Genomic DNA, 25,445 nt, shown 5'->3' with positions numbered 1-25,445 from the left:
GACAGGAAGCCCCACTCAGCCTCCCAGCCACCTCAGTAGTTAGGGATGGGGAATGGCCACCTGATGTCATCCCAGGTTCCTCAATGTGGAGCATACTCTGAGGGCTCTGCTCAAGTGGTTTCAGTATTTCTGAAGTGCTGACGATCTTGCCGATTCAAAAATAAGGAAATCTTTCCACGTTCCATTGGCTGATGGGGTCCACGTTAGAATTTCCATTCACCCAGATATTTGCTGTCAACGTTTGGCTGGGGTATTTGTACAATTTGGTCTGCTCGCCTTCCTCTGCTATGGTACCTGATGTCCTCTGCAGGCCCCAATGGACTGCCATATCCTCCATGTGCATCTGGAGCATCCACTGCTCCAGCTAAGTTACTGAAGGGGCCCAGTCTGACACATGTACTTCACAGTCAGACCACAGATCCTACACTTCTCCCCATGGTTGGATTTTTGAATCCAGTGGTTTAGTTGGGGAGATCCCCAAAGTGATCACAGACCTGATTCTGTGTGCCTGCTAGTACAAGATCCAGCTCTGTCCATCACCGATATCAGCCTATGCACACACTGGTAGTTTTATCTCCAGCCCTGTTTCTTGTGTAAACCAATGGATGCTGGGTCCCAGCCCAACTCTGACCACCATACACTCAGCTCTCTCATGTATGCCAGTGGGAACTGCAGCCTAGTCGGAATGACTCCCTATCACCGCACTAGACCCGTTCCCAGCACTGATCCCTGTGCTTGCTAGTATGTGCAGCAGACTGGTCCAGTCTATCACACATCCCATTCAGCTCTCATATATGTCAATGGGCATTTAAGCCTAGCTCAACTCAACTGACCCCACTATCCAGCCTACAATCATGCTGGAAGAAGCCACCACTTGTCAAGCCAGGCCCACGCTCAGGCATGATTCTCATGCTCATCAATGGGAGTTGCAGCCCAGCAGAGAGGTGCCCACAGTTTCTCTACTGGGCCCACTCCCATTCCTGGATCTTACACTGTCCAGGAAGTTCTACAGTCTAACTTGACAGGGCTTGCCCCCAGTCCAAGCTTTTACAAGCTGATGCTGCAGCAAAGCTCAACCAGCCAGCGTACACTTAATCTGGCTCATGTGTGCATGTGGATACAGTTGGTTAACCCAATCTGGCTCTCTCCTTCACTCAGGACTCCATGACCCCAATACCCTGAGTGCACTGGTGCAAAAGGCCTCCATTGTAGTTTTTAAATCAATGAGTTCTTTAAGAAAACAAGGAGCCATGTTGTACAGAAGATTAGGCTACTGCCTGAGATGCCAACATCCCATATGCGCATTGGTTCAAGTCAGCCTCTCCAATTCCAAACAAGTTCTCTGCTAATGTGTCTGGGAAAGCAGCAGAGGATGCCCTGGTGTTTGGGCTCTTACACCCATTTGGGAGGAGACCTGGACGGAGCTGCTGGCTCCTGGCCTCACCCAACTCCAGCCCCAGCCCCAGCTCCAGCTATTGCAATCATTCGTGGAGGGAACCAGTGGTTGAAAGAATTCTCTTTTCTCTGTAACTTTGCCTTTCAAATAAAATAATTAAAAAAAAAAAGACTCAAAACAGCTTTTTGGAGTATGTTCAGAAGAAACCACATGTAAAATATGTGGAGAAATAAGAATGGTGTCTCACAATGAGGCCTTCAATAAAGAAAATTTATGAAGAGTAAAAGAATAGAAATTCTGGGGCTGGAAAATGTAACGAGTGACAACTACTGGATGAGATCAATAGCAGATTTACGCTATCAGAAACAACCAAAGAATAGATCAATTATCCAAACTGAGAAAGAGAAAAAAAAGAAAAGTGAATAGACCCTCATACCTCTGGGACACTGCTATCAAGCATATCAATGTGAGCATAATATGAATTCTGGAAGGAAAGAGAACAGGGCAGAAAGTGTTAGATGAATTTATATTCAATGGCTTTCCAAATTTTTTGAAAAAGTTACACATCCAATACATAAGCAGACATAATCATAACCAAGCTCCCAAAGTCTTGAGAACATGAAGAAGAAGAGTGACTGTTTATACACCAAGAATCCTATGTCAGATTAATAACTGGTTTGCCTTTAGAAACCAAAGGACTCAGAAAAACATCAACCAAATGTTTCATATTTGGTGATCTGTCAAAAGTAAAGGCCAAATGGAGAAATTGAAATATTCTCAGAAAAATAAAATACAGAGTATGTTACAATCAGACCCTGCATCTAAAAATTGCTATAGGAAGGTTTTATTAGGGTGGATAAAGAGACATAATTCAACTATTTATTGTCTCTACAGGAGATTAATTTTAGAATCAATTACAGAAATAAAAGAATAGAGAATTTCTATGCAACTAGAGCTAGAATGGATATACTAATGTCAGAAAACCTAAACTTTAGGGCAAAAATTGTTACTAAAGGCAAACAGGAATAAAAGATCAAGCCGTTAAAAGTAGCAGGAGTAAGCTTATCTGTTAGGATGCCAGTCAGAAACCTATGTTCCACATTGGAGTTCCTGGACTCAATTTCCTGTTCTGACTTCTTACTTTGCCTTCCTGCTAACACGGCCCCTGGGAGGCAGTGGTAATGTCTCAAATACTTGGATTCATGCCATCTTTGTGGGACATCTGAATTGAGTTCCTAGCTCCAGGCTTCAGCACTCCACCCCTCACCATACGTGTGGGCATTTAGAGTATACCAGGAGATGGAAACTCTCTTCTTCCCTCCTACTTTAACTTCCTCTTAAATAATCTTTAAAGTTATTTAATCATAATGTATATGATAGAGTTGGTGTGAAGGCTGAACTGGCAGATCCTGTGCCTGCAAGTGCGAGCATCCCATATGGGCACCAGTTTGGGTCCCAGCTGCTCCATTTTCGATCCAGCTCCCTGCTTATGATATGGGAAACAGCTAAGAATGGCCCAAGTTCTTGAGACACTGCACCACATGGGAGACGCAGAAGATCTCCTGGCTCAGTTCTGGTCTTTGTGCCCATCTGGGTACTAAACCAGCAGGTAGATCCTTTTCTCTCCTCCCTGGAAGTCTGCCTTTCCAATAATAAATCTCATAAACCTATATAACATGAACATATGACAAAACACTAAAATTCACAAAGGAGAAATCAACAGAACTGAAGAAACAGACAATTCAAAAGTAATGGCTATAGTCTTCAGTACTTCACTCTTAATAAAGGATAAAGTAATAGAAAATGAAAAACTTGGACAATATTGTAGGCTGGATAAATCTACTGCATCATAGAACATTCCAACAATAACATTCATACTGTTTTCAAGTGCATCTGATATTTTCTCCAGGATAAAACATTGTTAGGCCACAAAGAAAGTCCCAATAAATTTAAAGGTTAAAATTACATGGTATGTTTTCCAACCACAAATGATTGAAAATATTAATAACGGAAGAAAATTGGGAAATGCAAAAATGTATGAAAATTAACCACTTCTTAATAAAGGGCCAAAGAAAGTTGATTACAAGTTGGTTTTTTGAAAGAAACAAAATGAGCAAATCTGTAAGTAGCTATATAGACCATGAAGAAAATGATTCAAATTAGTTAGAGTGGCACAGGAGTCTGGATCCCCAGCCATGTGGCTGTGGCTGGGAGAACCCGTGACAGGCCAGGCTTCCTGCTGGGGATTCTGGCTCCCCATCCATGGCTGCTGGGTGGGGATAGGATCTTGGGCTTGTCCAAGCCCAAGGTCTGAGAATTTCCTACCTCCATTGCAGTCGTGCTAGGAACAGACCTCAGATAATTCTGGGCATGCTCAGGACCATGGTTCTACACACTGCTACCATGTTGGTGGGTGGAGTCCAGATAAGTCTGAGCAGAGGCACAGGTGTCTGGATCCTCCAGCCATGTGGCTGTGGCTGGGGGAACCTATGCTGGACCCAGCTTCCTTCTGGGGATCATAGCTTCCCATCCACAACTGCTAGGCAGGAGAAGGATCCTGGGCTTGTGGGTGGCCAGAGCACCAGTCAGCACCAGCTTCACCTGCTGGCCACTCAGCAGCATGCTCTCAGGTCTTGGGTATATGGAATTACTGCCTAGGAATATCCATGCATAAGGCCACTGTATGTGTAGGTGAGGAGTGAATCCTGAGGGACACGCAATGACAAGGTCACTGTACTTGCAAGTAAGTAAGGGGATTGAGACTTGGTGGTTTGGAGGGGAGAGACCTGAAGATCTTTTTGGGTCAGACTGATGCGCCAAGCCACATGGGAGTACTGGGTTGGATTTATTAGCATGGAACATGACTGACCTCCATATGTCAGCGCACACACAAGCTATGGCTGGGAGCCTGTCTAGCAGGGATAGATCCCAGTACCTGACAGCGAGTGTTGGATCAGGGGATGGGTCACATTAGACTGAGCCATGACACCAGCCAGCTGGCAAAAGAACCAGGCCTAGGGGTGAATTCTGTGGGACATATGTGGACCCAACCCTATGGAACAAGTCCTGTTGCTTAGCTTGAGTGTTGGGACAGTGATAGACTGCACTAGGCATGCCCATGGACCTCACCAATGCTCACCAGTACTGAGCCTGGGAACAGGTTGGGCAGATCCAGGCTGCAGCACCTGCATGAGCACCCTAAAACAGGGTGTTGGGCAGGCTACGCCACACCAACTCATAAAAAGGCTGGGGTGGATGGGACAGCCCATAATGGGAAAGGGCCAAGCACACACTGGCATGAGTGAAATCTGGGTCTAGGAGTGGCCTGAGTGGGGGAACCTGGGAAACTCCCCTAGTGGGGTCATAGCTCCCACTGGTGAGCACCTTATCTAGGCTTGGATGTTGAGCAGGCTGGGCAGGGTAGAGCCATCTGTTAGCAAGAGTATGAGTTGGTTTTGGAAAGGGGTGAACTGAGTGGGACCAAGCAAACTATAGCCCACTGGCAAGTGCAGAAACCAGGATGGAGTGCAGGTCATGCTGGGCTAGGCTGCCATACCTACTGATTTGCATGAGCCAGGGATGAGAGCAGACTGAGCAGGGCCAGGTTCCAGCACCCACACCCACCAGTGAGAGTTGGGACTGGGGGCAGACTAAATCAGGCCATGCTACAGCATCCAAAGGCAAAGGCCAAGACAATGGTAAGGGACAATGCCAAGAGAGGTCAGAGCAATGACTGGCACATGTGAGATCTGTAGCTGGGATCAGGACTGGTTGGGGAGTTAAAGGCATGCCCTGGCTTAGTTGTGGGTCCTACTGATGAGCATGCGGGCCAGAGTGGGGGCTGTAGTCAGGTCTGGACATGGCTGCAGTCTCCCTTGGCACAAGTGTGTACAAGGTGTAGGGTGTACCAGACTGGGCTAGACTCCAGCACCCACTGGTGATCGTGAGAACCAGGGTGGATGTAGGACAGGCTAGGCTAGGTCTCTGCCCCTGCTGAGACATGCGTGAGCTTGGCTGAGCTGTAACACCCAACAGTGAAAACCAGAATGTGTGAGGGCCAGTCTGGAAAGGCTACTGTTGCTGCTAGGACAGGAGGTGGACTAAGTAGGGCTGGCCCATGAACCCAACGATGGGAATGAGATCTGGGATTGAGAGAGGTTCTGATGGAGAAGCTTGGGGAACTCTGTCAGGACACAGTCCTTGGAGGAGAGTGCAAGAACCAAGATAGGGAGCAACCCAGATCAGACCAGGTTACACTACCCAGACTTACCTTTCTTTGGCTCAAGTCTGGGGTGAGCCAGGCTAGGCCAGTTCATATTACCCACTGGCAAATCTGAGCACCAGAATGGTATGTGGGCCAAGCCAGGTTGGGCTCTAATACCAGCCAGTTTACATTAGGGTCTGGGCTGAAGAGCCTGCCTAGGTTGCCTGGGCTGCTTTGCTAGGCTAGGCTGTAGTCCCCACCAGCATGAGTAAGAATTGGGAGTGGACTGGGCCCAGCCAAGCTATAGCACCCACTGGCAAATGCCCAGATGAGGCGAACCATGCCAGACTGGGTTGCAATGCCCAATCAACACACCTAAAACCTTGGGGAGAGTGGTTGAACCTAGTAGGGGGCTTTTGGGGCTCCCCTGTTGGACCACCACTCCCAGTGGTGAGCATGAGAGCTGGGACTGGGGGTAGACAAGGCGAGACAGGGCTAAGACATCTGTTGGCCTCATGTGAGCTGGATCAGGGGAAAGCCAGGCTGGGGGGACTGTACCTACTGGTTCATGCATAAGCCAGAGTGGGTGAGAGTTGGTGGGGCTTTGCTACATCATCAGCTGACAGATACTGGCATGAGGGCCAAATTCTGTCAAGTTAAACAGCAGAACCACCTGGAGAGTGCAAGATCCAGGAGTGGGAATGGGTCCAGTAGGGAATCAGTGGGCACCTCCCTCTGGGTTGCCATGCTGACTGGTGAGCATAAGAACCAGAACTAGAGCAGGGATGATGAGACAGAGTGACACCTGCTAGCGGCTGTGTGTGCTGGATAGAGGGGCTGGTTGGGTTGAACTAGGCTTCAATGCCATTGACATGTATGAGAGTTGAATGGAATATGGGACATACTGGACCAGTGCTGTACATACTGGCAAGCATGGGAACCAGGTAGGGGCTGGCCTGGTGGGGTGTTAATGCAGGTCGCTCCAACTAGGCTACAAGTCCCACTGCTTTGTGTGGGGGCTGAGTGTGCGTTGGGCAGAATTGGGCTGGACTGCAACACCCATTAGTTTACACAGAAGACAGGGCTTGAGATATTATAATATGAAGAAACAGTATGATTTTTCCCTTCCAAATGGTGTCACTACTGTGGAACCACTACTGGGAACAGGACTGATATTGCACAGGGCAAGCAGCAAGAATCACATTGTCAGAAAACATTATCCTGAAGTTAAAAGTATAGGGACTGAGATCACATCTTTCAGCATTTCCATCAAGTCACAGATCTGAGTTTAAAAGATCTCATATTGGGCATAAGGAGCATCAAGGGAAAAAAAAAAAACCTAAAAGAGGCTCCAGATGACTGGGGGTTGGCTCACTGCGTTAATCAATAGCATTTCTTTTGGATGACTATAGTGCTTTAATTTTAATACAGTGCATAAGCAAGCATTTAGATGAGTGCCCCCATTCTTTTGACTTTTACAAAAAAAAAATGATTTGTAAGCTACCAGAAACAATATATGATTTCTGCCCACATTTTCTCTTGCTTTGACAAGATGTTAATTAAAAGCATCTATTGTCATCTACTCTTATTATTTATAAAAGAAATTATTTAATGCCACCGAGGCTTATAATTATGGGCTTTTTAAAATGTTAAACTTTGCTTTATAAAATCACTTTACTGGGCCCGGCGGCGTGGCCTAGCGGCTAAAGTCCTCGCCTTGAAAGCCCCGGGATCCCATATGGGCGCTGGTTCTAATCCCGGCAGCTCCACTTCCCATCCAGCTCCCTGCTTGTGGCCTGGGAAAGCAGTCGAGGACGGCCCAAAGCCTTGGGACCCTGCACCCATGTGGGAGACCTGGAAGAGGTTCCAGGTTCCTGGCATCGGATCGGCGCGCACCGGCCCGTTGCGGCTCACTTGGGGAGTGAAACATCGGATGGAAGATCTTCCTCTCTGTCTCTCCTCCTCTGTGTATATCCAGCTTTCCAACAATAATAAAATCTTTAAAAAAAAAAAAAATCACTTTACCTTGGTTTGTTCATGTATTTACCAAAGACAAGTGAATTCAATGATTTCCTCCCAAGTATGTGATAAATCTGAAAATGTTTACCTTCATCTTTCCATACTTAAAAACAGAAGCAGCCATGTGGCACAACAGTTAAGACACTGTTTGCACACCTGCATGCCACATCGGAGTGTCCCAGTTCGAGTCCGGACTCTCCATTTCAGCTTTCTGCTAACGCTTGCTCTGGGAGGCAGCAGTGACGCCTCAAATCCTTGAGTCCTTGCCACCCACACGGGACACCTGGACGCAGTTCCTGGCTCCTGTTTGTGGCTCAGATCCTGCCTTGGTTATTTTGGGCATTTGAGTATATAAATCAGTAAAAGGAAACCTCTCTCATATATTAAAAAACAATTTTTAAAATAGATTTTCTTGCCTTTTAATTCAATGACTGTTATTTGTCATGGTTATGGGATGCAAGACTTCTGGAAACCACCATGAAGAACAAAAAGACAGCTAAAGCCTTGCCCTGGATTTGACCTCTTGATGCCCAGGCTGTGCTGTACAATGGGTCAGAGAGCAGAGCACATCTCATGCCGCCTGAACAAAGTGTTTTATAGGCACTAAAGGCCGAACACCAGCATTATTTTTTTTTCTTTTTTGAATGCTAGCTTAATTTCAAGACTCAATCTTGTGTCTCTTTACTAATGGACAATTAAACAGCAATGTTGATTTGAGGTGCTAGAATGGTGGAGAAGTAGTGTTGTGAGAGTGGGGCTAATCAAAGGCCGTAACTCCGTTACAGCAGAGTCTGAAGGCTGTAGCACCCTGTCCAGAGGAGCCCACCTATCACCACTCTGGGATCTGTTCTCCAGCTCTGCCCTGAGTCTTCCCCCTCTTTCCACCCTTAAACAGATGAAGAAGCACCGTGTGTTTTCTGGGTTCTCTTGATTTGTCTAGTCCCCAGAGCTCTGTTTTTAGAATGTCTGAATTTGCTCAGGATTGCGAGATGATTATGTTCTCACTGCCAGTGAATTGTGAACTAAATGTATCAGCTTCACAGCTTAGATCAATAGCTTTTTTTTCTTTCCCCCATAAAGGAAGTTCCTTTTGGCAGAGGTTATCAGCAGAGATTCTACCCATCAGAATCCCATAAAACAGCATTTCCTGGGCTTATCTACTGGGCATACATAATAAGGTCTGACGCATTGTTGGTTTGGCTCCTGAAGCAGTAGCTCTCGCTCCTGCATGATACAGGACAATGTTTGAAGGCTTGAAAAGATCAAGTCAGAAAGAAAATGTTTAAAAAAGATAAGAATAAACAATGATTTCCTCAACACATATCCAGGGCTTGTCTACATTACTTTCATGGCTTTCTACTACAAATAAACACAGACAAGCAAAGTAATTCTATCATGATTTCATTCATCAGGATTCATGGACAGAATTGCCCTTTCCTCCCCTTTCCATGAACTTTTTGAATTTCTGTCATATTTTGGTTTTCTCCCAAATCTTTTTTTTTCTTTGACCTTGTTTTGTAATAAATAAAGATATTTTAAATATTTTGCTCCCAAAGTATGCTTCTACAAGTACCTTTCCTTAATGGGTGGGGTCTCAAATCTTTTGGGCTTATTGATAATGGTAACTCCCACTAGAATTAACATGGTAGCCCAAGGGTCGAACTAATTGGGATCATTTAAGGAAATAATCTAAGAAATGGGCTGCCTCTTTACAAATACTCAGTGAGAATTTGAAACCCAATTGTCAGCAAATACAAGCACACCCTGGAAACTTTTTCCCCCTGGGTTATCAGAGTCTGAGACAATTGATGACATTACATCAGTCGTTCATTTTAGATTCCTGGAGCCCACAAAAATCAATAGTTTTCCATTATCAGGTCCAGCTGGGTCACCGGTCTGTCAATGAGCTGTTACAATTGCTGTACAGGGGTGAGCCTGACCAGTCAATTGCTGCTGACAAGAGGAAAACATGCTGACAGGCATGGGGACAAGTCAGAACACAGATTTGCACTTCAGTTTGCCATCCAAAGAGACTCAGAGCAGGGCCATTTTCAAGACACAGGGCACGCTCCCTGGGAGGTCTTGGGGGAGGGCGGAGCTCCCACGCCTGGGTTTCATAGCACTGTGCCGAATAGCTTGTCCCGGCTCCAGCTGCCTGTGTCTTGCAGAAACTGTGCAGTGATGACTTTGTTAGTAAGAGGGCGTGGACCAGAATGCTCCCCAAATTATTCACTTTGTATCCAGAGCAAGAGGAGGAAAGCTGCTTATACTATCATGGGCCATGAGAGAATTTGAAAGCTCAAAAGAGGAAGAAAATGAGCCAAAGGGACCACACTGGACCAACTTGGACTAAGTATGTTGTAAATAAACACTGACTGAGGACAGAAGGTCCTCTGGAGTTGGTCACAACCATTCCCTTGTTGTCTCAATAGAACACGATAGTATCTATACTGTGATTGTAATATTAAATATTTAGCCAAACTAAGCATTTCTTGTCTCATCAGCCTGTCCAATGCAGCAAAGCGAAGTGCAGGTAAAGAGTGGTGTGTTTGGACAAGTGTCTGAGCTGGCCCATGTAACAACTTGGAGACGTATCTAGTTTGCCTACTACATCACAAGGTAGTCCTGTGATTCAAAATGAGATTAACTGAGAGTAAATTCTATCCAAGTAAGGAACCATGTGTGTGTGTGTGTGTGTGTGTGTGTGTGTGTTGCTCTCTGGAAATTACCCATGTAGCAAGTTTGGAAACAGAAGAAACAATTCATTTTTATTCAAGACCAAGTACAGTCTGTATGAGTTTAGTGTATGAGTAATCTCTAAAAACCATCATGAATGAAAGCCAGGCTTTGGACAACAGCTCGGAAGTCGTCATGGTTTTTGGAACTCATTACTTCGCAGGGAGGAGGTTTCAGACGCGAGCAGGTAGAGGTACCCCGCTGGACCCCCACCTACTAGGGAGCTGCCGAAGCATTGTGGATCTGTGCAGCGTTCTGGTCTCCTCATGCTGGTTTGATTGCACACATGAAACTGAAGAGCTCAAAAGATAAATATTTTGAATTTGTTTCAATATTATGATTTTTAATGTTCCACTTTTATTACCATCTTTCAAATTTTAAATTATAGCCCTACACACACACACACACACACACACACACACACATACACACACCCCGCCCCACTAATGCCTCCGGTGTTGGGTTTCAATTTTTTGGAAGTCAACAATCACTTTCCATCATCAAAGCTGGTAACTAACTGTGTTACTAGAAGCTAACTAGCTGGAGGTTTAAACATATATATATATATGTGTGTGTGTATAAATAATATATTTCACAAAAAAGTCATTTTCTTTAAATGAGTGAAAAAAAAGAATTTTAACAAGAGCACATTTGCAAGTAATTAGATGAACCAGTCATGTCTTCCAGCACTTGGAAGCCTAAAATTCAGCAGAACTCTCATAGCATTAATTAAAAAGAATTTATGTTTTTTTAATAAAATGCTTCATATTTTAGCTCCTTTTTTCCTCCACCAAATGTGATTATGTGGGGGCTGAAGGGAATTCAGGTTAATATGTTGACACACTTAACAATGCAGGGTCATGTTGCACAATACGCTTCACTGGTTTGGTTCAGTACACCCCCTGACAGGGCCTAATCATCCCCTGCCCTAAAGGCAGAGGCAAAGAGAGGATTTTAATTACTGCTCTGTATGCAAGTTTGCCAGTATTAAATTGAGACATAATTAGGCCTCTGAATTTTAATAATTGTCCTAGCTAATTGGGCAGACAAGTGCGTTATGCAGCATGCCATGATTAGATAATTAGTATTTCCAAATGACAAAATCGGGCTCTTGATTACAAATTCTACATGAAGAGAGAAAAAGGTAGCAAGCAGATCTTTACAAGTCTATTAAGGGAGAGTTTAGCAATGTTGGTAATTGAAAGTCCATTAGGAAGCTACATTTTATGCTCAGACTTCGGTGTCTGGAACCAGGACCTCTGGCCTCCTCAGCCCCCACTTGAGGCTTCTCCCCAGGGTGCTCTGCCTTCTCTGCACCCGACTCCCGGCTTAGCAGGCACCACTGACCTTGAGTAACGTCTGTTTAGCTAAATGGCAAGAGTTAGCTCTGAAAAACAAAGCCTAGGATGTAGGACACAGTAAAACTGACCTACTCATGTTGAGGGTATAAGTAACCATGGCAGTTTTCCCTTGGAATCAGTTGTTCCTTGTATCATTTCCCATAACCTACCACTCTCATTGTATCCAGAGCCCCATTAAAATGTTTTTGGTGGGAAAAAAAATCATAAAGTCTTAAAATTTTGAGGTATCAATGGGGTGAAGAGTAGGAGCAATGGAGATTGGGTTTGACTGAAGATCATCACGTATGAGGGGGTGACTGAGAATAAATTACTGACTCCAAGTCTCACCATCAAGAGAAAGAGCCTTGCCCGTTATTGCTGCAATAATTTAAAGAATAGTACCAGACATTAGAAAGTGCACATAAATATTACCGATTAATGCAAGTGAGGTCAATAGCACTGGAACGTACAACAAGGTGAAAGCACTGAGTCTGACTCTTTGCTATATTACTCTTTATTTTAAAAAATTATTTGGAAGGCACAGTTAACAGAGAGGGAGACATCGAGAGAAAGAGAGATCTTCCATTCAGTGTTTGCTCCCTCAATGGCCTTGAGGCTGGAGCTGGGCTGAAGCCAGGAGCTTCTACCGGGTTTCCCACGTGGCTGGCAGATACCCAAGCACTTGGGACATCTTCCGCTGTTTTCCCCGGTGCATTAGCAGGGACCTGGATCAGAAGTGGAGCAGCCAGGACTCTCACTGGAGCCCAGAAGGGATGTCAGTAGCACAGGCAGGGTTTCACTTGCTATGCCACAGCACTGGCTCCTAGCGATCCTCCAGGCATTCTGAGTCCTGTGACTTTTGAGACAGGCTTCCATGTTTATGCTGACATAGTCTGGTTGTCTAACCAGATATCCTCTGTTCTTCGAGAGTGGCCTTTGCAGAAGCAAGGGGGAAGTTTATCTAAGAACGTGGCAAATCCTCTGTATTTGACCCTCATAGCTGCGACTCAGTAAATGTCACTCTATTGTCATGGGAGCACCCTTACAGCCGCTAAACTTTTCTCATGCTTAGTAATAAGTAGGCTGGGCTCTAGAGCTAGGTTTTTCAGGAAAAAAAATATCAACTGAATGCAAATAAGAACCTTTTAAAAATGATTGACACGTGGTTCCTGGATGATTCTCTGATAAGTTTCTGATAGCGGAAACTCCAAAGCCCTAGATGTATATTCCCAATCACTGAGCATTACCTATGGACAACAATTAGTCTTCACGACTTGGCCCAGTCAAGACAGTGTAAGGAATCTGCATTTCTTACGACTTCCTTGGAACCAACTATAAATCCTGGAAGAGCTCTGGCAAAGATTCCAGTTTCAACACACAGTTCCCTGCTGGTGCAAACTTCACATCATCCTGACATAATCTCTAAGGAACATCACCCAAGTGGTGGAGCGGGGAGGACAACACCCAGAGACCCCAGAAAGAAGAAAAGAGGCAAGATTAAGTGCAGAAAGCCACATTCCAAGCAAAGGGTAAGACGTCACTCTCCAGAACAAGAGGGAAGACTAAATGAGTGACTTTCACACCAGGTCTGCTTTTATCCAGTTGAAAAGCTGTGCCTGGGAACTTGTAGTTCAAAGTGTCGCTGCGCCAGGGGTCATTCATGGGCAGGAGGGCACAGCTCCAGCCCTCGGGGCAGTTGCCCTTGGTCAGGATTGAAAAGAGGGGGATGTCTTACTGTAGGGAGCATTTTTCCCCCTTGCCACACAAGGCTGGCGCGTTTCCCTCTTTCTTTTTGAAGAAGCTCGTTGATGACTGATCGCTCAACACCTTGTTGGTTCTGATTGCAGAAAACACACCTTATAAATATACGATAACCATCCTGTAATAGAGAGTGTGACAATTTACTTCACAGTGCGTTTCAGGCTGCTAATTGATCGTTTCAGTCCAGAGACGATTTCGAATAAATTATACCTATCAAACGGATATCACAGCTCATTTGGGTGGACTGGTTTCCGACGTCGCCTCGCATTCATCTCCGGGAATGAGCGCGCCGCAGCCGCCGGAGCCCGAAGGACGCGAGGATGGAGGGGGGCTGGCAAAGCCGGCTGGTGGGGCGTGGGCGGGGCGTGAGGGCGTGGCTGGGGGCGTGGTCGTGGCGGGACCGGGAATGAGCCGGCGCCCTTGGGGGGCGGGGCCGGGGCGGGGCCGGGGCGGGGCCCACCCGGCGCCGCGCGTAGCGGCTGCAGCTCCGCGAATCGACAGTAGAGGCCTCCCTCCCGAGGCGGCGGCGCCCAGGTGCGGGCTGCGGGCCGGGGCTCTGCTCCCCAGCGAGGGCCCTGCGCTCGGCCCGGCGCTCGGCCCCGCGCGGGCATTCCGCAGCCTCTGTCGTCCCTCTGCAGGCGGCAGCGCCCGCTCCTCTGAGGTGAGAGTCTCTCTCGGGCGCTGCTTGGAGGCGGGGCGGGGGAGGGGTGTTCGCGTGCGCCGCATCTCGCCTCGCGCTCGGGACTTGTCAGCCGGGCTTAAAACCGGGACCCTGGCGGGCCAGCGCTCCCGGAGCTGGGGGAGCGGGGCGTGGAAGCTTTGCATGCAGCAGCGGAGGACACTGCAGGAGAGCTGCGGCCTGGGAGGAAGCTGGGCCCACCGCGCACCCAGGAGAGGGGTGTCGGGTGTGAGCTCGACCGTCCGCGCGCCGGGAGGGCGACGCGGAGTAGGGGACCGCGCCCCTGCCAGAAGCCTGGCCAAGGCCAGGCCCTCAGCCCCGCGTCCGGAGACCCCGCGCCACGATCACCGTTCCCAGCAACCGCGTGCGCAGAGCCGGGGAAAGGGCGACACCCGGGCCTGACCACCGTGCCCTTCCCTGTGGCGCGTCCCTGCCTGCAGACCGTCCCCCCTGCGCCCTCCCGGGTCCAAAGCTGGCCGTGACCCCTAGCGCTTGGCTTTCCGGTCCCTGTCACGCTAATACGTGATGTCAGTGTAGGGCAGACGTGTTTCCACGCGGGCGATGTTGACACAGGCACCGTCCCGAGTTGTTGTTAGTGTGATGTCAGTGAGTTGTGCAAGGGCTAGTAATATACAAACCAGTTCTTCACAGGCTCTGTTACCAGGAAACATCCGAGGCCACCAGTAAGAGGATTTTAATTCACACACTAAAAAATATTTTGTGTTTGCTTAACATCTTTCAAAATGTCCAACAAAGGAGTTGTATTCATCATTTTGTAGATATTTCTCATTGCACTCCCCGAGTCTGTGGAAAGTGGGAGAAATTTCTCATTCCTGTTTTACAAAAACCCGAGGAACAGAGACGTTTTGTGACCCAGTAAACCGTTCACTGGAAGTCAGTGAGAGATCTCTGGTGAGGAGACCAAACATTTTCTAAAACTAGAATAGCTGGAAAAGTCAAATCCAAATCTAAGCAAATAGTTTTGGGGTTGGAAGCTGTATTGTGACGTGGGCCAAATTCCATGGGAGGCTAAAGTGTGGGAGAGAAATTCACAATGAAATCCAAACATGTTGACCCAGGGTGGCGTTTTCTTTTCCTCCACCTATGCATTCAATAGATATTTATTTGTTATCTATTACAGGTCTTCTGCTTCCATCTGCCACTGAACAGGATGCCTAGAGGCACTTAATAAATAATTAATGAAGTGTAACTAAAATGTGTTTGCTTTCTCCTGACTCCAGGAACCTCAAAGATTATTACTAGGAAAGTTTAAAACTCTGTTCTCACTTTTACAAATGGGCATTAACTACCTTTAAATAGGAAGTCAGTAGAAAAAAATGAATTGGGAACCACAAAGTTTTCCCCAGCTTGTTCCTTATTTACAGTGCCATTTTTTTTTCTCCTTAAAACACTGAACAGAAACTTCATGGGACAACTGTATTCAAGGGGATTATGACATCATTTTGGCTATCTTAAAATGTAAAGTTTTCCTTAAAAAGCCTTGCTGTTATGTAGTGTGAGGGACTAACAGCTTTTATGTAAGTGAAAGCACTATAATTTTAGTTAAAGCCAAAACCATTAATTTTTTGTCCCCCAGCCTCAGGTAAGAATTGTTTGCAATTAAATAAACAAACAAACAAAATAACTCAAGTAATTGTGCATTTACTTGACTAAAATGAATTGATCCAACAAAAACAGAAAAACATACCCAGCATATACATCCCTACTATCTCTAGTTCTAATTTTTCCTGCATAATGCTTGACATCATTGCAAAGTCCCTAGATCCTGAATGCGAAAGCATGCTGGGCGACATCTGCAGGTGCACCTCAGGAGTGTAAACTTCTGTGAAACCAGAAGAGAAGCCAAGATGTTGGAAATAGACCTATTCCTAAAATAGGATTTGGTTGGTAGGTTGGTTCTGGATTTAATGATAATTCACAACTGTGGTATGATTTAAGTAGCTATTAATTTCTGGAACATGGAATTGGGTAGGGAACAGACAATGTATCAGGATGAACATGGGGATTACTCAGAGTAGTTGCCAAGAATTGTGCTGTGTTGAGCTAAGAAAGTCAACTTAGCTTCTTTGTATGTATTGAGCCAGGATTCTATCATTGTAAAAAGGCCAGCTATCCTTATGCTGTAGGGGTGGTCTACCTGTGAACTAAAATGCTTGTCATTTTAGTGACTTTAGACTCCATAATGTATATGTAGTATCACTTTGCACCATCGTTAAGTTATTAATATGTTGCTGTATAAAATACATAAATATAAAACTCCTAACCTAATACATTTAAATGCTTAATGTGATAGTCAAGACCATAGCATGAGAGAGGGGTTAGAAAGACACTAAGGGGAGCTGGAGGGATAGCCTAGTGGTTAAAGTCCTTGCCTTGCATGTCCGGGATCCCATATGGTCTCCGGTTCTAATCCTGGCAGCTCCACTTCCCATCCAGCTCCCTGCTTGTGGCCTGGGAAAGCAGTCGAGGATGGCCCAAGGCCTTGGGACCCTGCACCCGCATGGGAGACCTGGAAGAGCTCCTGGCTCCTGGCTTCAGATTGGCTCAGCTACAGCTGTTGCGCTCACTTGGGGAGTGAATCCTTGGACGGAAGATTTTCCTCTCTCTCCTCTCTGTATATCTGCCTTTCCAATAGAAATAAATAAATCTTTAAAAAAACGAAAAAAAGAAAAGAAAGACACTGAGAGAAAAGACAAAGAGAAACAGAAATGAAGGTCTTGGGGATTTTGAATTGTAGTTAAATCCATTTGAGGGAAGAATTTACAATTCCTTTCTAAAAACCAGCAGCAAACGATTTAAAATTTCAGGCAATTGTTAAAATTCGACTCCAGTTGAGATTGTATGGAGAGCCAGGAAGAGCAGAGTGAATGTAATTTGCTGAGTAGGAGTTCCTCTAAAAGTTCAGAACTTACACCTTTAGTGTTATAAAGAGGGCTATGGGATCACTAATAATTAGTAGGAATCCAGACCAATAACATTCAGGAAAGATCAAGACCAGTGGACAGAGATGAATAAGCTTTCCTGCTTAATCTAAGTCTTGCAGAAGCTCTTACATGGGGAAGATCAGCCAGCCAACAAAGAAATGGGACAACAGCCCCAAAACAAAAAGGCAATTCCACTTTTCCACTTTCAAGTTAGAGTTGATATGGATATCAAGTTTCAGTTGAGACAAAAGAATGTGCTTATTCTCTCACTTATCTGGCCTGAAACTAAAGTCTTGTCTGCTTTTAGGAGTTTGATCATTGCCCAGAATTAGGGGAAGAGAACCCGCTGAGCCCTGGATACCAGGGTTATAAACCTAGCTAAGAGGTCAGTGAACAAAGTGGACAGAGACAGTTCTAGATCTTTTTCTGTAGAAAGACCCAGAACTGTTTGTCCATTCTATAGATACGACTCCTAAAGTTTTTTTTTTTTTTAAGATTTATTTTATTTTATCACAAAGTCAGATACACTGAGAGGAGGAGAGATAGAGAGGAAGTGGAGCTGCCGGGATCAGAACCAGCGGCCATATGGGATCAAGGCGAGGACCTTAGCCACTAGGCCACGCCGCCGAGCCCCCGACTCCTAAAGTTTATGTTAGGTGTACAAGGGAAGGTCAGGTGCCCAGCAAACCCATGACAATGATTTTAGCTTTCCTTTTAGATGGCCTAACTATCATGCTGCCCATCTCCTATGGATTTAAAGGCTACCCAAATGTCTTTAAATTTGACTCTAAATATTACGTTTTGAACATGGTTTTTATAGCTTCAAGAGTGACTTAAGGAAGCTCTTATTGGGGCCCAGGTCGTTGTAATAGAAATCCTGTGGCTGTAGCTGGAAACACACCTCTTTGAGAAAGAGAGAGTCCAGCTATAGACTGCTAAAATTCAACAATAGACCTGGAATATAGAACAGCTGGGGAATTGCTCTGAGAATTGGATCGTATCGTGTGATTGAGAGTCCTGGGTCGGGGTGGGAACGAGATTTACATATATCAGTTGTGTTACTTGAGGTGCAATTTTGAATGAGAAATATACAATATCACACTAGGTCTGCTTCACAGGGGAGTGAACCTCATCTCAAATAGAAAGATTTAGTTTGTTCAGTGCTGTGCATGTGCAGGGGTTTTATAGATGAAGGCAAAGGTCATTTCTTGAGCTGTCCAGATATTTAAATATATATAAATGAGAATGAGAAAAAGTATGTGTATATATATACACACATATATAATATATGTGTATATGTATAAATGGAAACCTACTCTTGGAAACTTGGGCGAATGAGCTAGTTTTAGCATGGCTACTAGAGGCAAACCAGTAATACAAGTGCGGTGGGATTCCTCCTGTTTCAGGTGCCACTGCAGATTTTATTGATTTATTGATCTATTTTGATACTTCCTGAGGGCCTGTGGCCTCTAAAGGAGCTTCATCGCTCCAGTAACGCAATCCAGCCCCTGGTGCGGGGAGCAGCCTTGATGCCGGCAGGGACAGTCTGCTCGTGAAGAGGCCTGGCCAGGTTTCCGGGCCTTGATCCTCAACTCACTCATGTTCTGCTTTCTGTAGAGGTTTCACTAGTCCTCAAGGCCATCATGTCTTAGAGGAGAACAAGAAACGGGCTTGAGCTTCCCATCCTGGCTTTACTGGGATGTGAATATTGTGTGTTTGCACTTGTTATTCTTCCCATAGGTGTAGCTCATTTTTGCAGCACAGACAGCAAGACACTATCCCCACCACACCACACACACAAAAAAAACCATTACAACAAAGTTAACATTTATATCTCTTCTTTTTCCTCTGTGTGTTTCTAAGGTGCGGAAGTTGAGGCGTGAGGGCATTTTGTCTCTCTACCTCACAGAAACACCAGTGCAGATGCGGACAGCAGCACTGACTCCCACCGACAGTGGGCCCTAGCTCCAAGACAGCGGGGCAAGGTGACATGTCCAGAGGTGGGTCAATATTCATCCTTTCTTTAGTTTTGGGGGGCCCTCACCTGCCGAAGAGTAACAGTAGTGTCCCTTCCCTTCACAAGTGTCATGGTGAATGGGGTGTTTTCTGGAGATCTTGAATGTGCTTCATGTAACAGCTCAAGAAATTCACATTGTGTAAGGCAGGGTATATTGAGCCAACACAGTGCAATGGCTAAGGAAAAGGTACGTTCAATTCCAACAGTATGGGTTCCAGTATCATCTCTTTAACTCACTGACTCAGTGGCCTGGGGAAGCTGCTTAATCTTTCTTTTTTTCTTTTTTTAAAAAAAGATTTGTATTGGATAGTCAGATTTACAGAGAGAAGGAGACAGAAAGAAAGATCTTCCATCCACCGGTTCACTCCCCAAGTGGCCGCAATGGACAGAGCTGAGCTGATCTGCAGCCAGGAGTCAGGAGCACACTCTGGGTCTTCCATGTGAGTGCAGGGTCCCAAGGCATTGGGCTGTCCCCTACTGCTTTCCCAGGCCACAAGCAGAGAGAACTGGAAGGAAAGTGGAACAGCCAGGATACGAAACAGCGCTCATCCTGGTGTATGCAAGGCAAAGACTTTAGCCCCTAGGCTATCATGCCAGGCCCAAGCTGCTTCATCTTTCTAAGCCTCAGTTTAGTCACCTGCAAAATGGCAGTGCATGAGATGAGTGCTTGGCAGCTGAGAGCTGTACCCCCAGGCTCTGGAGAGTGAAGGAGACACAAGGCCATCTACAGCAGGTGCCTCTCTTAGTCAGCTTGGAGCCGACTGAATGGGAAAGCAGACTGCAGCACAGAAGACCAGTGGTGTGCTGTAGAGAAGGAAGAATTCAGCATTTCACCAGAGACTGAGGTGGTGATGCAAGGTGGCCATTTCTGTCTGAATTGTAGGGTAGAAGGGCTTCAGATATGTGCAGTGGCATTGAGAGGCCTCCCAGTTGGCAGGGAGAGGGAGTGAGCCAAACGCACATGAGAGCAGGGTGGGGGTATGCCAGAATGGGACAGAATGGGAGTGTACTAGCTTTTACTTTTCAGATTTTTTTTTATTGGAAAGGCAGATTTACAGAGAGAAGGAGAGACAGAGAGAAAGATCTTCCATCTGCTGTTCACTCCCCAAATGCTCACAGTGGCCAGAGCTGAGCTGATCTGAAGCTGGGAGCCAGGAGCTGCTTCCAGGTCTCCCACACAGGTGCAGGGTCAATAGCCAGGTCTGAGCCAGGCCAAAGCCTGAAACCTGGAATTCCATCTGAGTCTCCCATGTGGGTGTCAGGGATCCAAGGACTTGCCTGCCTAGGTGCATCGGCAGGAAGTTGGATTGGGAGTGGAAGAGCCAGGGCTTGAACCGGCCCTTTGCTATGGGATGCCAGCCTCTCAGGCAGCAGAATGCCTGCTCTTGCACTTAAACTTCGTTAGCCTCAGTCCCTACAACCATAAAAGGAGTATATTTAGGCACATATGATTAAGTTGAAAGGATTAAATGAAGCAGTGTTTGTAATGACTAACATGATGGCTGCTGACTTCAAAGACACATGATCTTGATGGGCTCAGAGGACAATGAGAGCGCTCTCTGAGGGCTGTCTGGCCTTGTGTGGGCAGTTGGTGGAAAACAAACTAGGGAAGACCAGCTGGCACATCCCCTATTGTGGGGAGGAAGATGGAGGCCAGTTTAAGGAGCTGTCCTTATTGGAAGCCATCTGAGCGATCAAAGCCTTCAGCAGCGCGATGGCATAGTGTAGATCACCTCCAGGCACTCTGAAGGTGGAGTTAGAGGAAGCATCCCACTGGAATACGTGCAAGGTGATCAGGGTGGCCATTAGGATACTGACAGGGTTTTCAGGAGTCCTGGAGGACTCAGAAGTGTTAAGAGTAAGGGGTAGTTCTTCTGTTTTGTTTGTAGACTCCGGATATCTAGAGTGAATTGTCAAGAATACAACTAGGATAGACCCACAGATTTGGGAAATAACGTTGATCATAAATGAACCCAAGGACTTAACTTCCACTTATAATGTAGCCTATTTGAAAGTCCCTCTTCCCTTTGTGTTGTTAGCACAGACCAAGCGTGTCTTCCACTGGTTTTCAGGAAGACACAATACAGACCAGTTGTGTTGACACAATTTGTAGAAGCACGGGTTAGTCTTGTCACTCCGGAGCTGGTCCAGGGATGTGTTTCATTGCTCAACTCCTGCATTCATTTGAACTGGGCGCTGGAGTAGGGGAGGAAAGAAAGCCTGGTGTTGGAAGGCTGATTAAGAGGCAACCATGCAGATTATGTCTGACTCCTGCCACACCCCATTACATGCCAGCCAGGCAACAGAAGTCTGTCTGCATCTAGAAAAGGGGCAGGGGGAGAAAGCAACAAGATGCCTCCCCACATTTTAATGAAAAGTTGGCCGACACATACTACTACCGATCATTCGAAACAGTCCATGGCTGACACCCTGGCCAGGGCGTTCACACCAGGTTAGGTGGCATGGGGCAAAGGTGCAGTGGGTGTGCCTTGCTGTAGGGCCTTTTCAGGACCAAAGGTCCTCTCCCCCAGGAGTGGTAGATGTGGAGGGAGCTTCCAGGCGGATTTTATCCTAACTTTGCTCTTGCAGTGGGACCTCTCTTTCTCTGCCCATCCCAACCCCCTTTTTCAATTAAATGACCTAATTACCAGGCATTTAACTTTTTGCCAGATTCTTTCATTATGCCCAGAGTTGTTGCTGAGTGGCAAAGGGAAGTAATAACATTCGCAGTGAGGGGCAAATCCTGTTAATGAACAAATTAAAGTTCAAACAGTGATTCAAGTTCACAACCTCTCTGTGGCTCTTCTATTTAATAAGAGTTATACATGTTACTTTCCTTGCTCTTTTCTCCCTTTTATTACTTTTTAAGCTTTTCATCAACACTGCCGGGGCATATTTGAGGCTCCCAACCTTTCAGCCTTGACAAGGACTAGAGCGTTATAATCCCATCTTAATTTGGCAACTTTTGTAAAACACATAAAGGGCCCAGGTCACCTTTGGTCGCCAAGGCCTGGGGTGACCCTGTGGCTTCCACCTCCTGCCAGGGCTGTAAGGGCCTCTCCTGTCTGCATTCACACCCCTCTGGCAGTCTGAACCAGATGACTTAACTTCCTGCCTGGGGCACTGCCATGCAGGATGGGGCTGCCAGTGGTAAGGTCCCTCAGTTTTCTCTGCCAAGGTCCTTTCTACCCAACTGGTCACTCCCTCCAGGGGAGAGAAGGGGACAGGACTATGAGGGGAGGGGGAAGCCTGAAGACTAAATGTCAGGAACTTGTCTGGGGAGGCAGGTCTGAGGTGGGAAGGTTTCCTGAAGCCCTCCCCACCAAGGCACCTCACCCTTCCACAGCCCTGGCCGGAAGACGGAGGATCAGTGAGTGTGCACTTCTCCTTCCCTTCAAAAATCTGTTTTTGTACCGTGGATTGCGTGGGGGGCTTTTCCGCCTCCATGCCTGGCTTCTCACCACCATCCCCTGAGTGTGGCTAGATATAATCACCATGACAACTGCAATCTATGAGCATACACATAATAGAGATGAAATAGACAAAAGATTAGCATGCCATGAAAAGTACAATAAGTTTCTTATTTAGCATTTAGATAACTGTCTTTCCTTCGGAGCAAGCTTCAAAGTTGAAGCCAGTTTAGACCAAGAGGATTAATTCTTTCTCCCGCATGCTTCATTGAATCTCTCATTACCAAACTTTGTCTGTATTGATGTAAGATTTGATTGAAGATTAGAGCATTTAGCAAATCTTGCTTTTCTGCATGTATCAGGTCCTTTCAAGCACGGATCGCGGAGCCCAGTGGTCAATACCCTTACTTTTATCCAGTGTCTGCTTCATTTAAACTTAATCAACTCCATCAATGAACTGGAACAGGGAAACGTCCCTGCGGTAAGAATGTTGTGCTTTTGTGGGATAATTCTTTGCTCTTTCCCAATCCGTTGGCGTTAAACCTAAAATTGCACTATGATGAACTTTTTTTTTTTAATCAATATGATAATGACAATTGGGCCTGAACGCGCTGGGAGGACTTAGCGTAGGGGCAGGATCTGGCCCCATTACCAAAACAACTTCTCGGTCCTGTGACAAGTCCGGCTCCTTTTGTGTGGCTTTAATACCTTTTCTTTCCTTGACATTGAATATTGCTCAAGCTAGCACATGATGCATCTTTGTCGGGGAGGCTCGTATGTCACAGCCAGCAAGTGGAGCAGACCGATTGGTTGTGTGAATTATCTGACTGGCTGCAGTGAATTATTTGCCCTGTTTCCCTACCTAGTCAACAAGTTCCTGAGGTGTAGTAGAGATCAATCAAAACTGACAGCCCGCGTGTGAAGGCTTTACTGTGTAAATCTGGTGCACTCATCCTGGCCATGCCGGCCCTGGCATCTGTATATCATTTTTATACTGCTACCAGTAGAGCAATTTCAAAAGTATTTGCAAGGAAAATGCGTGTCCCCATCTGTTCCTGGAAGCATAAATGTGCCACCTTCGGAGGGTTTTCACCGGTAATCATATCTTTAATGATCAACAGACTAGTGATATATACCTTTCCATAAAATGGGGTTTTCTCCACTTTATGTGATTGGCTAGAATAAATAGCTTTTCCATATGTTAGGGAGATAAAATATAAGATTAGCAGAGGTCGTTTTGTTGGATAGTAAACAAAAGAAACAATTCACTCCAGATAATCTTTGAAAACAAGCAACAACAAAATTAAGTCACAATAATATTGGAGCATCTGAGGCCCCACATCAGGAAACAGACCTTGTTCCTCCTTGGAAAAGCAGCCGTTTAAGAGCAGAAGCTGGGAATCTTCTGGGGGGACTCTGGTGGCTTGGCATTGGAGTCTAGGGGGGGAGAGGAGCTGGGCATGGAGGGGCTGCAGTAAGAGCGGTCTGTGCTGCAGCGAGGCTGTGTTTCCTTCCACTCCAGCATCCTGGGGAAGCTGTTGGGGTGTGTGCACAAAGCAAGGAAGGCACCCCCCCCCCCCCCACTGCATTTCTCTGGAATCTTACAAGGAGAAATGGGTTACTCACACGGTGTAAAAATAAAGGTTGGTAGAGATCCACCCTCCCTCCCCTGCCACCCACACAGAAAAGGAGGCTGAGGCAGACTTCCCAGCCTTAGGAGAAAAGGCTTTAGTGACTCAAAGGAGGGTCCTCTCTCTGCTAGGAAATGCCCTTGGCGTTCTAACCACACAGGTCCCGGGCATGCCACACACCTACATATGTACTCTCCTCACGCAGCACCCGCGGCTCCCTCCCCTAGCACCTCCTGGTCAAGTGCGGCCAGAGTCAGCTCTGCTAAGCCATCTTGGCCAAAATGAGAAGCTTTTCCTTCTGGATCCCAGTCCCATAGGTTTGGAGACTGCGAGTGCCTGGAAGGAATCTCCGTTCCTTTTTATTTCCAGGGTTAGGCGAGAACCTCCCGTGCACAAAACAGCTCTCTAGAATCTGAGTAATGCCATCAGGCTTCAGAAAACAGGTGTGACCACGTTCAGGAACGGAGGATGAGGGGAGAGGGAGAACCACTCAGTAGCTTATGGTCACTCTGGTTCTGGGCTCTTTCATGTTCTGGATCTTTCTTCACTTTTTCCCTTGCGATCATGGGCTGGGGAAGCTACATCTCAGAGTTCTTTGCTCACTCTGAAAGCCTGCTGCTCTTCCTGCCACAGCAGTGCAGAAGGAATGTTTGTGTGTTAGTGTCAGAGTGGGAAGCCTGGTCCGCAGGCTGGTCTCCAGTAGTCTCCTACCCCTAACCTGCATTAGCTTCCTGGTCCCAGGGAGGCTTGGAAATGCCTGAGGGACCATAAAATATAACTCACCCAGGCCTGTGGCCAAAGAAGGCTGGGCAAGCCACAGTAGGAGGATAGTTTTTGTTTGTTTCTCCCTAATGTAAGAAACACAATCTTAGACTGAGTTGCACATGGACAAGCATAGGTTTATAAGTCCAGATTGACAGGTACGTCACACTCTGACCTCCAACCAGGTTTAGTAGTAAGACTAAATAAAAAAGGGAAGTCATGCTTATTGTTTCCACGAGGTGAGGTGATGCCACGCAGGTCTTCAGTGAATTGCTTGCCATGAGGAAATTCTGGCATATGTTTTGTATGAACCATGATTTGTATTAAACTTAAAAAAAAACAATTGCCTGGTTCCTGTGTATCTGCATGTGATATCTCGTACCAAATTTCTGTTGCTTGTTTCTATAAAATGAAAGCAAGTGGGAAAAAAAATCACCTTGTTGACTGTTTTGTAAGGAAGAAGTAAATTCATGATACCTGCCCTCTCCTATGTCCCGTCACCCTGCAGTTGGGACTGTTCCGTCTTCTTGTTCCCATGCCCTGCC

At 46.2% G+C, this 25,445-nt stretch overlaps 2 long non-coding RNA genes across 3 annotated transcripts in view; one reads left to right on the top strand and one right to left on the bottom strand.

Moving 5' to 3' along the window:
* Positions 1 to 10,572: 10,572 nt before the first annotated feature.
* LOC131479584 (uncharacterized) lies at positions 10,573 to 13,777 on the bottom strand. The gene is made up of 3 exons (XR_009244990.1): positions 13,667 to 13,777; positions 13,431 to 13,574; positions 10,573 to 10,655 (listed from the first exon to the last, which is right to left on the bottom strand). It is a non-coding gene; the product is annotated as an uncharacterized LOC131479584 (long non-coding RNA).
* Positions 13,778 to 18,953: 5,176 nt separating this feature from the next.
* LOC131479583 (uncharacterized) overlaps positions 18,954 to 25,445 on the top strand; it is a 12,612-nt gene continuing 6,120 nt past the window's right edge. The window contains exons 1-3 of one of the 2 annotated variants that reach the window (XR_009244988.1): positions 18,954 to 19,080; positions 22,870 to 22,988; positions 25,409 to 25,445. The exon at positions 25,409 to 25,445 is cut by the window's right edge and continues 479 nt beyond it. This is a non-coding gene — a long non-coding RNA (uncharacterized LOC131479583). The remainder of the gene's footprint in view (positions 19,081 to 22,869; positions 22,989 to 25,408) is intronic. The other variant, XR_009244989.1, reaches the window with a different exon arrangement.

The sequence above is a fragment of the Ochotona princeps genome, chromosome 2, assembly GCF_030435755.1.
Source record: "Ochotona princeps isolate mOchPri1 chromosome 2, mOchPri1.hap1, whole genome shotgun sequence".
Classification (NCBI taxonomy): domain Eukaryota; kingdom Metazoa; phylum Chordata; class Mammalia; order Lagomorpha; family Ochotonidae; genus Ochotona; species Ochotona princeps.
Note: the sequence above shows the minus strand (reverse complement) of the source record. Positions and strands in the feature narration are given on the sequence as shown.